The sequence below is a fragment of the Papaver somniferum genome, chromosome 11 (genome assembly GCF_003573695.1).
Source record: "Papaver somniferum cultivar HN1 chromosome 11, ASM357369v1, whole genome shotgun sequence".
NCBI classification, from domain to species: Eukaryota; Viridiplantae; Streptophyta; class Magnoliopsida; order Ranunculales; family Papaveraceae; genus Papaver; species Papaver somniferum.
The window spans coordinates 132317437-132328939 of NC_039368.1; the positions used below are offsets into that span (position 1 = coordinate 132317437).

The window sequence follows — 11503 nt, forward strand, 5'->3', positions numbered from 1 at the left end:
CTGTTAACCAATTACTTGTGAAGGGAACATGGGAATGGAAGGTAGACACCTTGAATTGTCTTTTTGATAATGAAATTGTAGCTGATATCTGTAAAATAAGAGTCTCACAATTTGGTAAAGATACCCTCAGGTGGAAACCAACTTAGAATGGACAGTTTACTGTCAAATCGGCTTATAAATGTATTTTACATGATATGAATGTGTATGGTAATAGTAGTTTCCCTTGGAAAGCCCTTTGGAGGCTTAATCTTCCATAAAAACTAAGACAGTTTTTATGGAAATGACTTAATGACTGTGTCCCAGTGAGAAGTAAGATTGGCAGGTACATGCCATCTGTTCCTAGTGAATGTCCCTTTTGCCAGCATGATATTGAAACTGCTAATCATCTGTTTATGGAGTGTGAAGTGACTAAAAGATTGTGGTTTGCTCTAGATGCTAATGTTGCAGGAGATATAGCTAATATTAATCTGCAGAAGTGGATTACTAGCTGGTTTCAAAGCATTAATGCTTTAATATCTGACCAAGATACATATATTCAATTTGTCATCTTTGCAATCTGGCAGATTCGGAAGCTGAGATGTAATGTGGTCTTCGATAATGATACAGTGCAGGCAGCCAAATTGGTGACTCAAGTCAATAAATAGTTAACTGAATGGAATTCTCTTCCTATGACAGGGAGGAGTAATTCAGTTAGGCAGAATAGAACTGTGATACCCTGACAATTGCCAGAAATTATCTATCACAAGATAAACTTTGATGGTGCTTTTATGAAAGAAACTAAACATATGGGTATATGACTGACAATGTTTATGCATACAGGGCAATGCAGAGGAGCTCAATCAATGTCAGGTCTAGCACAATATGAGGAGGAAGATGAGGCTTTAACAGCACTGACAACAATCCAGTGGGAAAAAGCTTCTGCTGTGGAAAAACTGCATTTGGAGGGAGAATGTCTAAATGTAGGTTATGCAATAAATGGAAGTGTGGACACGGTCAGATGGACTAATAATAATATTATTCAATATTGCAGAAGTTTATTAGTAGGTTTTAAAGATTGGAAATGTTCTTTTATATACCGAGAATCAAATGAGGTAGCAAATAGCTTAGCAAAGAGAGTTAGGACTTCTAGAATTGATCAACATTGGAGTGAAAATTTTCCTTCCTGGTTAAAATCTCTAATTAGAGAAGAGATAAATGTAATCATATGTTAAAGTTTATTAATTAAATTTCTTTCTTATTAAAAAAATACAGAATTAAAATAATACACGATATCTGAAAACATAAAAAGAAATTAAGAAGATAAACCTGATCATAAACTATGAAAACCAGAATTCTTCTGTTTGTAGTACTATTATGTCTTTTAACCAATTTAATCATTGGTTTTCATTTTCAAGAACATGTATTAAATCATTTCCCAAATTTTACTTCTTCTCCTTGAGATTACGTCGAGTACTTTACTGGTTGTCAAATAGGTGAAGAAAGTAATGGATTAGCTAAACTAAAACAGTATCTTCATCGATTTGGGTATATTCAAGAATTACACAGTTTGGATTTCACTGATAATTTTTATGAAAGATGATCTCAAAACTTATCAAAAGAATTTTAATTTGAATTAAACAGGATTCTTGTGATTAATGTTGGGGATTTTAATAAAGTGCCACACTTCCAATATCATGTTTAAGAAAGTGTCACTGTTTTTTCCAGAATTTATTAACTGTCATACGCTTGACCTTTTCCATCCCGATTTTTTGAGAAAACGGTTAACTGCCGTTAGTGCCTACATGGAATTAAAATAACGTTAATAAAAGACATTTAAGCCCCCAAGACATATAACTAGGACTGCTTCAAATCAACTGTGTAGTGCGATTCATTGCATGATTTTGTTACGAACAAGTGCCGAGATAAACTACAACTCAACTTTTATCAAACAAGAGATGTGCATACTTATGATGAGAAATAGATGGATCTCTTTGGCCGATCTTCCCTGCAACTACGAATAAAATAGACCGGACAACCTAAGTCGAAAATACTCATTTAATGAATTAACTAGTAAGCAAGTTAATTGGGTATGTCTGACTCCTATGTCAATCGTAAATCAGTACAAAGTTGACTAAGAACCTAATTGAAGATTGTTTATCTTATTCCAAAATTTATCCATCAAAACTATTATAAAATCATCAAAATGCTCATATACAGATTAGTAACACTTCACACATATAGATTACTAACACAATCACAATTGATTTGCATTTGTAATTATGATTGATCTAATATAGGGAATCCAATCAACCCCTATTAAATCAAAAAATTAACCATATGTAAACAACTAGATAGGTTTTTAAAGACTCGGATAATCAATTAATTTTGAACAACAAAAGAACATCCTACATTTAACGTGCAACCAACCCTAATTTCAATTTTCTTTACAAATCTCAGAGAAAGAAAAGATAATTTTGAAGTTTGAAACAAATCCATAGCATTAATCAAGAAGTAGAGTGATGTTAGCGAAGAAAAAAGTATAAATCCTCCTCAAAATAGAGAATCAACACGGGTGGTTTTGATGCTGCTGATGGGATGGATCTTTTCAACTCAATCAATTGCCAAATTAATTCATTCATCTACATGTTTCCATATTTCCAAATATATATACAAGAGATGATCACAAAAAGTTTTCATTGAAGGGGAAAACTAATTTAGGGATTTTGGATTCGCCATTAAACCCAAGTGACTAGTTACAACTGGACATGAACCAGATCAGTTTTCTGTGAGATTATAAGTCTATTAGGATTTAGAAGGGTAGATAGGTAATGTTAACATACTTTATTGACTTTTTCAGTGATAATATACCAAGTTAGTTGTCCCTGACGGAATGTCTAACAGATGTAGCATTTTATTAATTCTGAAAAAAACGATGGCACTTTCTTAAACCAGAAATTCAAAGTGTGGAAATATGTTAAAATTCCCATCAATCTTTACATCTAATTCAACATTCATGGTGTGGTGATGCTGATATAATCAACAGATCAAGTTCAATGGAATATGAAAAAACAACTGCCTCCAATTCTCATGATAATGGTGATGGTACGTAATACTAACGGGTCATGGTGATGGAGAGTGGTTTGGTGAGACTTTAGACACTTTAGCTCATGCAATTATTAAAATTGATTTAATAAATATTTGGGATCATGTTTTATTTTGGCTCCGTGTTTATCAACACTAATTTATGATGGTTATTTGATAGTTACCATCTTATATAGCTAACGAGATTTTGTTTGATTTAGAAAGGTTAAATTTGGAGAAACAAAACAAAACAATAGTTTGGATGAAACTGTTTTTATAAAATGCAAATGGCATCTTACCATTTGTCCCTCATGGCCTCATCTAAATTTGTCCCCCATCAAAAACTTTCTCAAGTTAATGTGTGAGACGCTAACTCCGCATTGAGCGTCAGTTCAACCTTGATCATTTCCTTGATGATCTAGAATCCTGCTCCACCTGAGTTAGTGAGTGAGAAACTAACTCCACCTTGAGCGTCAGTTTAACTTTGGGCCTTGCCTAATCACCTTGGGTTTGACTCCACTTGGGCCCTAAATCAGGTGACATCCACAACCACTTCTACGTTCGGACAGTCACCCCAACAATGGGCTATGATACAAATTGTCACGGACCATCAGACACTACTCATGCCCGACCACATAACCTTGAACCCCACTTTACCACAATGAGACAAGAGATATGGGGCTGCCCAAGCTTATTAACCTCCACATGTATTCTCTTTTCTTCTATGAGGGACTATCCCTAGCTATACACATGTGGTTTGTCGCGCCACATACTCCAACAACCGAGCGAAACCAAAAAACTAAACTATGTAAGCTGTAACAAAAATACAACATCTGAAATCATTCATCTCAAGAATAATTTTGTAGATATTAACAGTGGTTGGATCCTTGTTGCTTTTTTCCCCTTTAAGAATAGTTTAAAAAGAATAAAACCCAGAATTAACTCAACAATACATATCATATTGTATGTTCTTACTATTTCAATGATATAATGAAAAGCTAATTCACTTATTTAAGCTATTTTATTTTAAAATGTTAAGTCATTTCCGATGGAAACCATTTACTTACATACGATGTAGTTCTAGTTTTTCAAAATTCCAAAATATATTATGTACATAATTCAATTCAGCAGGAAGATTCACCGCATGGAACATAGGTAATGACTTGTCCTTCGTAACATTGTGGCCTTTTCAACATAGTTGGATCTAGAGTTGGTAAAAAGCATTGTATTTATGTGTTCTCGGGTGAGAGTAATATAAGGATGGGCTACCTCCCAGAAAATTGTTGATTAATGACCGCATCAGTGTCTTTGAAAATCCCACACTGTAGGACAACCGCGGTGACTAAGTGGAAACAGTATTGGGGGAGGATCGAGTCATTACAAATGGTATTAGAGTCGACCACGGGTTACCAGTCGAGGGTGAAAGACTATGCTTGACGGATTGTGTCGGGAAAGGGTCTCATGAGTGAGAAAAAAAATTCCAAAATCTAAAATTGAACATATTCCGGAGCTGAGGACGAACCCAAATTAAGTTGGTAGTATTATAGAACTCCGACTCGATAGGTAGGATCGTCAAATGGAATATAGGTAATTGTTTGTCCTTTCCTAACACCAAGACCTTTTCAAATTGAAAACATGTAATTGTAGTGATTCAAGCGTCAGCGATAGTCATGATGTCGCCCGCTGGAAACATCATCGCTTAACAGTTCCTCATCCAACTGCTACAATTTCCCCCTCTATAAATAATCAATTCCAAACACATTTCAACTCACACCAGAATTTCTAAATCTCTCTAGAAATTTCTCAGTTTCTCAATCTTCTTCAGATTTAAAACAATCACACCTTATCTACACTTCTTAATTTGTTGTAAGTAATATGGATTCACAATCTCAAAGTCAAGGCAAAGATAAAGGGAAAAAAAACAAAGTACGGGGTGCAAAATTCAACATCACAGAAGATGAATGCATTTGTAGTAATTATGTTTATTTTACTCAAGATTGTGTTGATGGTGCACAACAACATGGTAACACCATACGGGATACCATATTTCGTAAATATGAACAAAAAACCATGAACATCAATAGTCGTGATGCAAAATTAAGGGTTGTTAGAACGCTTCACTGTAATCAATAGGAAAGTCGCCTTATATGTTACTGCTATAATGCAAGCCAAGAGGGGCCGGGAGAGTATTCTTGTGGATGGTGATGTTGAAATACATGATCGTACCGAATGACAGCCAAAAAATGGCAAAAAAATCGCTTTAGAAAGTTGTTATCATATTTTAAAGGTGTTGAACAAATATAATCCAAAAGTGTTAGCAGCTAATCAACAAGTACCTGAAAGGTCACCATACAATTCTTCAATACCAAATTCTTTACCATTTTCACCAGGTCCATTAAATTCTTCACTAGATACCTCAAGAAACTCAAATTTCAACTTAGTTCTCAATAATGATGATGCTATTAAAAGAATTCTATGAAGAAATAGAGAAATACTTGCTAGAAAATTAACTCAAGAAGGTGGAAGCTCCGATGGATTTAACATGACGTAGTTTATGGAACATCAAAAGACCGTTGAGAAGCAAAGAGTGAATAATAGGAAATTCCAAAACAGGAAGACTAAAAAAAATCGCATTTCTCAAGAATTTTTTTTGGATGACTATGATAAGCATAACATTCTTCAAGTGGATACTTCAATTATGAACCCACAACAAAAGTATGTGTGGCAAATCGAATTTGGCAGGATTCAAACAAAGGTTGAACAACAAGCTGGATTGAATAAAAACCAACCTGGTGGTGATGATGATGAGGATGAGTTCGATGTAGTGGAACCTCTAGATAATTGATGTATTAATTTAAGTTTTAACTTGAAGTGTTGCATTTTTCTATTATTACAATCTACTTAATTTTAGTTTGAAATGAAAAGTTGATTAATTTGAAATGTTGTTGCAAATAAGTTTCTCTCATAAACTTAATATTGAATAAAAAAAGTACAAACAAATTAACAGTTTAAACGTATATAACTTAATAATTACGCCTACACGCTCTTCCATACTCTTCCTGAAGATTCACTCTCAAATATTTTCTTAAACTATCATACAAATTCTGGTTCTGAATGTAATTAGTCATTTTTCCATAATTTCTTGCAGGCACGCCTCTTTGTGATTGAATCCCACGCCCCAGATCTTTATCTTCATATATAGTTATGTCCCGCAAATGATAGGGAACTTCCTCTTCAAAATTCCAAAAACGTGTTCCACATCCTTCCTCACTGTCATTTGGCGTTTGTTAAAATGCCGGTATGAAAGACCCGATGCACTGGCAAGGGTCTGATGATAACATTGAACCAAGGTTGACCATTTTGGGTAGATACCATCTGCAAGATAATACCCATGAGTGTGTTAATGGTCGTTGATTATGAAACAGACTTGGGGGAAAATTCCATACTTCAGATCTTCAAACAGAGACAACTTGTGCAATATGAACCTCGAAGACCAAAAAAAGCGTGTCATATACAACAATCATAAAAAAACAACAATTGGTTTCGGATAATGACCCTTATATTGACCGACCCAATAAATAGGTCACATCGCCATACCCAATGCATACAATAACGACTACCTAGCAATAACATTCCTGGTAATCCCTTGTCTCCATTCTCCCTCAATGTTTGTGTAACATCTTCCTCAGTTGGTTTCATAAATATGTTGGACCAAGATGATTAATTATTACTTCGAAGAACAATGAAAGATAAGTGAATGAAGTTGTTTTTCCCATACGAAGGTACTCATCATTCGTATCCGATGGTTTGCCATAACCTAGAATCCTTAAAGCCGAAGTAACTTTTTGTTCAGGACTATGACCTTTAATACTCAGTGCATAAAAAACTGATAATGAAACTTGGGTTCTACTCGACAAAGCTCTTCAATAATATTTTTCACCAGATGCCAAGACATGCAAAATCGACGTCGGAAACGTTGATCAGAATACACACAATTGGGAAGAAAATAATCGTGCATCGGCTTCTAGTGGCAAAATTCCCTCCCTCTATACGTATATCTCCTTGGGAAAACTTATTTTTGCTCTGGAACTCTAAGTATTTGACCCGAATATACGAGCATCGGAGTGTCGATTAGTTTTTTATCTTCAGCTTCCTCATCGTCAAATTCTTGCAACCTCCTTTGATGCATTTCTTGTTGTAATCTAAATCGATTCATAATAACATTCCTTTCTTCATTGGATCTCTGCCATATATGATTATGAAATTTAACATTGCGGATACAAATACAAAAATTGGTAAAGGTATGAGTGATTTGAAGAAGTATACGGGCGTATATATAAGAATGAGGGGAAAATAATCGTTGCTGAATAGCGTTGAACGATATAGTGTCAAACGAACGATATAAAGAAAATCTAGCAGTGGTAACTATGACGCCATCCATATTCATATTATCGCTAGTGCTTTAATGGATAATTATTGCTAAAAACTCTGTCACTCAACTGTTTTCTCTTAATTGCGCAACTCATTTACCATGCCGCATGGTATCTTAAACACGCTAAACAGGGCTTACAGAGGTGTAACTGTCGATTTTGTAGGCCCAATAATATTAGCCAATGATAATCAAACCGAGAAAACAAATAAATCGATAAAACGTTTTTATTCTTTCATCCTCGTTATCTCAGACTAAAATCAAATCTCAGGCTGAAAATCAAATCAAAGATTTCAGACGGAAAAGTCAAGGCAATGGACAAATCACTGATAAATCTTGATAAAGGAACAATATGTTCATCATGGAATCATAGTGGTCAAAGATTAGCAACTGGTTCACTTGATGGAACCATAACAATCTACGATTCATCGGAACCGGATTCTTCCTCAATTCTTCTTCAAAATTCAAAGCATCTGAGTTCAACATAGTCAAAGTTGTTTGGATTCCACCTGAATATGGTGATGCAATCGCTTGTGTTTGTGGAGATGGTACTGTTTCTCTCTGGGAAGAAGTTTCAGAAGTAGGTAATGGCAAATCAAGCCCGAATCTGTGGTGAATCACTGAGTTGATTCGTTTTTGTTTGATTTTTATTACAATTTCTTCAAGAAGTTTGAAATTGGTGAGTGTTGTGTGTATATGATTTTTGTTACAATTTCGTCGATGCAAATTTGAAATGATGTGTTGTGGTTATTTTTTGTAGGTTATGGCGTATTCGGATGGTCAGGTGAAGGTTTACGAGCTGAATGACCCTTTTGGAACTGCAAAAATGGCAACTTCAGGTATGTTGTATGAGCAACCAAGCTAAGCTATTTTGCCTTTCGTTTGCTAGGGCTATGAACCGCTGCTAACTCGAGCTAAGTGACATAATTTGGTTAAGTTTGTCGTTTCCAGCTTAGATGGATGTTTTGTGAAAATTGCAGTTGTTATTAGCGTGTTAGTCACATTTTTTTTTTCCTGTTTGGGCATTGGCTGTGATTTTGATTGCTTATATATTAACTATAATTCAATTTGTACCAGGCTGAGTTTCAGAATGTGGTTGATTCAGCGTCTGCATTTGAGAAACCGTCATGCTTATCTGCATCAATCTCGTGGAATCAGCAGAGAGGTGAAGGGAATCCTTTGACATTTGCACTGGGTTTTAATTCTGATTTACCTCAATTCAACTCTTCCAAGGTAATCTTTAAGCTCTATCATGTGCATCTACAAAGAACTTGATGCAATGCTAGTCTAAATAGAGAAACCCTAAACTAAGTACGAAAACAGCAAGAACAATCTGTAACTGTAGTACATTCCTAATTACAGAACATTCCTAAAAGAGCATAATAGGCCCCTGCATCAGATCCTTTACTCGTGCTGTCAATTATTTCAGAGTCAATTGTTTTCACCCTGCTGGTTAACATAAATTAGATGATTGCATTATTGAAACTACTATCTGTAAGTTTACCCACACAGGATAGTTTTGGTCCAGAGAAGTTAATTGTGTCTGGCTTAGTAAATGGAAGTTAGCGATCCACGTACCAGAACCATGACCTGGTGAATTTAGGACCGTGTTTAGGATTCTGTTTGCCCGGGATCAAGGACTTAGTTGTTAGGACTTTGACCCCTAGGATCTATTGGTAAGTTAGTATTGTCATATTTTTGGTTGTTTCTTTCTTTCTGCTTTTGGTTTGGTAACTTCTATATGGGTTTTATATCTTGCCTACCCCAACTTGTTTGGGACTAAAGGCTTGGTTGTTGTTGTACTATAAGATAAAAATTTCTAAGAATAATGACACAAGATGAAAGTATACAGGTTTGGGAAGTTAATGAGGCTTATCAGCGGTGGTACCGGTTGCAGAGTTGGCACTGGCGGGAGACAAGGGTGATCAAGTTTATTCTGTTGCTTGGGCACCCAATATTGGCAGGTAAGGGTATGCTACTAGGACTCATTGTATCTGTTTCAAATCATTTGCGCAAATAAAAAGATCCTAGTTTTATAAAACAAACACAGAACAATAGATCTTCCTCAATTCATTCAATCAGTTTTGTACTAAAACACTGTTGTGATAACTAGTACTCTGTCCCGACGCACAAGATGAATACACTGAATTAGCAAAACATAGGAAATCCTAATTTTGCAAAACTAGTATATTGCAGAACAAGATGGAACTCTCAAAATTTTGAAAAATATGAAAACCCTAGAAATCGAATGAAAAACGTAGAAGTAGTAATATTTGCAGATTCATTTTCAAACGGAGAATACTTGTGGTCGAGATACTTTCACAAGTAATAACTTTCTTTTCCTCATTATGATCTAAACTGCAATCTGGGATGGTATCTATGTATTTGAAGGTGTCAAAGGTCCCATCATCTTGAAGCTGGACTCCTAGATCCTTGATGAACGTTTTGCCATGGTGAACTAAATAAACTCCGCTTCCTTGACGCACCACGTATATTGATTTCAAGTCCTCCCCAATGTCAGCCAGTAGCACTTTGAAAACTGATCCACGGAAACCAAGTGTTGGAGATATCTGATGTAAATCAATAGCATGTCTTGATTGCCACCCAGAATGGTCAAAGCTCATATCATAGACCTGCAACATTCCACTTGATATGGAAATCTTAACGAGGATCAGGTCCCCCCTGGACTGATCAAAATAACCATTTGTGTACCTCTGATCGATAACCAATGGTGGAGCGACTGACCTTAGATTTTTCCTGTCAATCTTATAGAATACCACACTGCTATCTGTGTTTAACCAATTTACTGACTTGTTCCAGTAAACGCCGGGCTTCATGCGAATGTTGTTCCTTGGAGCTATATCTAGGTGGTGAAGCGGCTTGCTTGAGTAACACAATCTCCAAGTGTCAGTGTTTGATGTATAAACTTCAATTCTGTAATTTGAGTCCAGATAATCCTTGTGACTCCAAATAGAGATAAGCTGGAAATATGAAGGGGACACGAGAGGATGGAAAGCCCAGGTTGTAGACATCTTCTGAACGTATCCCTGCAGTTTAGTCCTATTACTCTTTTTTGCATTTCCATTTCCTTCTCTCGCTAAATCCACTGATGATGGAAACGCCTTTGTCCCTGTTTTGGTGTTGACAACACACAAACCTCCTTGGTATTCACAACAGGAGACCCTTTGATTCTTGTATAATGTCACAGCTGGGATTTAAAATGTTCCTAGACCTTGCAGGTACTGAAGACGGGTAGATACACCTTGTTGTGTTGTTTGTAGGCCAAGACTAGCCCCTTGGGCTTTAAGAATACTCTTTCATGGATGATCGAATTAAACTGTTTTGACACTGTTTTGTATGCTAGAATGTCCTTCATTGGCAACTTCTCTAGAACTGTCTTTAAGATGATTTCATGATCTGCTATTTGTGCCAGTATTGCTGATACTTGTTGTACAACTGGAACATGTTTTCTTGAGTGTTCACGACTTTTTCCTTTAACCTCATTCATGTTTGACCCCTGAACAAAATATGTTCAAAATTAGGTTTCAATTGTTTTTCCCGCGACAAGAACATAAATCCAAGAAAATGGGATTGCAATTATTAGGAATTTTAAGATCTACTAATCAAAATTAACAAGAATAATGGATTATATTATCTGTCTACCACAAATTAACAACATTTGTAATAACATGATTAGAATTTTAGAGATGAAAATTAATCATCAAGAAACGAGGTGATAGTAGATGAAGAAGAGAAAGAATATTACCTTCTTCTAACGACCGATTGACTCCTTGAAACAGAAAACCCGGTATCAAAATGTATCAGACTTCTTGAAGCAGAAAACCTCAGAATCAAAATCCCAGAATTCCCTTGACTAGAAAATCTTCAGAGTAGGGTTTATTACTGAAGGGAAGAAGAAGAAATCAAGAACCGCAATGTGACGGAATTTTAATCTGGCTTTACAGTGATCCCAATTTCTCAAACTTGTTGAACAATGATACACCCAGAATTTTA

At 35.6% G+C, this 11503-nt stretch overlaps 1 pseudogene; it reads left to right on the forward strand.

The window, feature by feature from the left end:
* Positions 1 to 7742: 7742 nt before the first annotated feature.
* LOC113321385 lies at positions 7743 to 10838 on the forward strand (annotated as a pseudogene).
* The last annotated feature ends 665 nt before the right edge of the window (positions 10839 to 11503 follow it).